Consider the following 2,828-nt stretch of genomic DNA (forward strand, 5'->3'; position numbering starts at 1 on the left):
TATTCTCAAATTTTTGTCCTTTTTATCTAGTACCTTAATTTTGTACTATAGAGTTAGACAAATATATAATCTTATCTACGAATACATAATGTATTACGCAATTGTATCGCTGAAAAGTCAATAACAATCTACTAACTTTTTACATTAAGGATTGGTTGTCTGGTTCCGACGTGTTACCATTTTTTTTTCCTTCTTTACATGTTGTACCAGTCAACGGTTTTGTTGATTCTAGTAAATCCAATTATGTAAATATCTTATTACATTGATAATAAATTATTTTTCTCTTTCAAATTATGTGAAACTATTTCCTTTTTAGTTAGTCTTAAAAAAAGGATATATTCCTGCATATGTTTTGTAAAAACTTAGCTTTAAACTTTCACATTTTACCCTTAATGAGATGATTCAACACACCTGAATATCTATGATTTATTTTATCTGTGATTTTTAAAGTGTTTCTTACTGCGTAAATTACATAACTGGCCTTGAAAATGGGAGATCGTAAATTTCTTACTCCCACTTGCTGCTTGGACAAACCTTCAAGGTCAAAATTAAAAGTGTTGACATGGGGCGCTTGAAGTTTTGCTCATGGAACAAACGAGGCCAAAAGTTCAAGACCTCCCTTTTCTTAGACCATTCTTGTAAATCGGCCCCATAAATTTGATCTTTGATCAAACGTTGCAGCATATATTAAAACGGATAAATAATAAATATATAAAGAGTGAATATGAATTACCAGAATTGAGAAGTGAGAGCTGGAGGAGTGGGGAAATGAGAGAGTTCAGTGCCAATGCTATCAAAGAAGAGACCACTCAAACTTTTGCCATTGATTGCTGGAATGCTTGAAGGTCCCTACATCCAACCAGACCAAATCCAATCACATTCAGGTCTCTCCTCAGCCAGTCTTTCTCAAAGTTGTAATAAAATTACAAATGAATCATCACAATATACCAAAAGAAAAAAGAACTTTGACTCATACACATATACGGTATAAAGAATTTTTACACTATTACGGTAATTGAATTTGTCGGAGCAATTTATCTGTCTTAATTTACAGGTTAGTTTCACTTATTTTATGAACAACTATATGTAATTTCTTTCGGATGATTTTGATACTGTAAATAGAATGTTACACTGTATTGTAATAAAAGTACTTAAACTCAAAAAAAAAAAAAAAAGATTAAAGGAAATTTTGTAAATAACCACCATTATACTTAGGAGTATGTCTTTATTTGGTCATTTATGCGGTCTTTGGGGAATCCATTAATCATACAGGGAACAAAATTAGGTTGTTGATCTATATATTGCCGAGAAAAGGGGTACGACAGAAATGTTTTGATAAACTTGGGTAGTTTCTCCGTGTTTGTCAACAACGCAGCTGCAGCCATTGGGGAATCCAGCAGTCGAGCACACATACAGTGAACAAAATCAGGTAGCTGATCAACTGGCAAACGAAGGGGCAAGGAAGAAAGGTTTTGATAAATTTTAAAAAAAAAAACAATCCTCCAATGTCTGCTAATGATGCAGTTTGTGTAGACATTCTAGGAATTACTTCTGGTGGATATAATTTGGATTGTAATATTAATGTGTTGGACACATCTAACGAACAAACCAGGAGCAATGCTCCAACAAATTTTTAATTTTGGCGTTGCAATTATGATATAATGTTCAGTTTACCCCAAAAAAAAAAATCTTTATCTGGTAATTCACCATGTAAATCTGCCTCGAGAAGCTTGAGCTTTCCTTATAGGGTTTCTTAGTCTCTGGTGATCTTAAGAAGCCTGTTAAAATAAATGGTACATGGTGGAAAAGAGGAAATAACATTTTATTAAAATAATCTAAAACAATAATTACTTCTAGAACAAATAGTCATTTTTATTCTAAAGGATGCCGCATTAGGCAAAGGTGCAAATACCTTTAACATATATAACCTACATATTTATTTTAAAAAAATTAAAGTAACACTAATATTAGATCTGTAATTATTGTGACAAGGACTAGTGGGTTATTATAATAGTAAAATTTATTTGGTGTAGCTATCTCTAAGACTTATTTATGGATAGTAACTACCCTTTCTAATATTTAAGATTCATAGTTATATTTTTCAAATTTTACAATTAATAGCTACCCCACTTTTTACTAACAAATCGTGTACCCCCCATATCTCTACTTACATGTATAAACTGTTTTCTCTCTTCCTAAATATACGCAATTAACTCCCAATTTCTTCCATAATTCAAATCAGTTTCTATTACATTTTCCATTATCACTTCCGTCTTTCACTCTCCCATAACTCCTCATTATTTTTAGAGTTTCACAGTAAAAAGTGTACCAAAAATAGGTAAGATTTTTTATTCGTTTTTGATTTTTTCCATTATATTTCAGTGTATTTTTGTCCAAATTCATGTTGTTTTGCTGAATTTTTTGTAAAATTCGCTTTTGCTTTTATTTCATCATTCTCTGATGTATAAATCCTCTATTCTTAGTGTTGTTTCAGCTGAAGATTCACAGATTCAAGTTCAATGGCTGAAATCGGCTCTTCGAGCATGAAAACTCGAGGTATAGAAAAGTATATAATAGATGGTCCTAAGTTTCTCTTTGGGAATTACTCAAAGAAACGCCATTGCGGGAGAGCTCATCTTATCTTGGGCAACGTAGCAAAAAAATTATGATCAAGAAGGACGCAACAATATCATGATTCTCGTGATAAAGAAACAAGAGAGAAACAATCGGTACCGGTAAAAAAAAAAAATTTCTCAAATTTTTGTCTGAGAAGAAGAGAAAGGTTATGAAGCACAATGTTTACACAGGTAAAAAAATAGTTCCAAAAA

At 31.7% G+C, this 2,828-nt stretch overlaps 1 pseudogene; it reads right to left on the reverse strand.

The window, feature by feature from the left end:
* The window catches only part of LOC132034632 (photosystem I subunit O-like), a 4,045-nt pseudogene extending 1,747 nt beyond the window's left edge, over window positions 1-2,298 (reverse strand).
* Window positions 2,299-2,828: the final 530 nt, after the last annotated feature.

This window comes from Lycium ferocissimum, chromosome 10 (assembly GCF_029784015.1).
Source record: "Lycium ferocissimum isolate CSIRO_LF1 chromosome 10, AGI_CSIRO_Lferr_CH_V1, whole genome shotgun sequence".
Classification (NCBI taxonomy): domain Eukaryota; kingdom Viridiplantae; phylum Streptophyta; class Magnoliopsida; order Solanales; family Solanaceae; genus Lycium; species Lycium ferocissimum.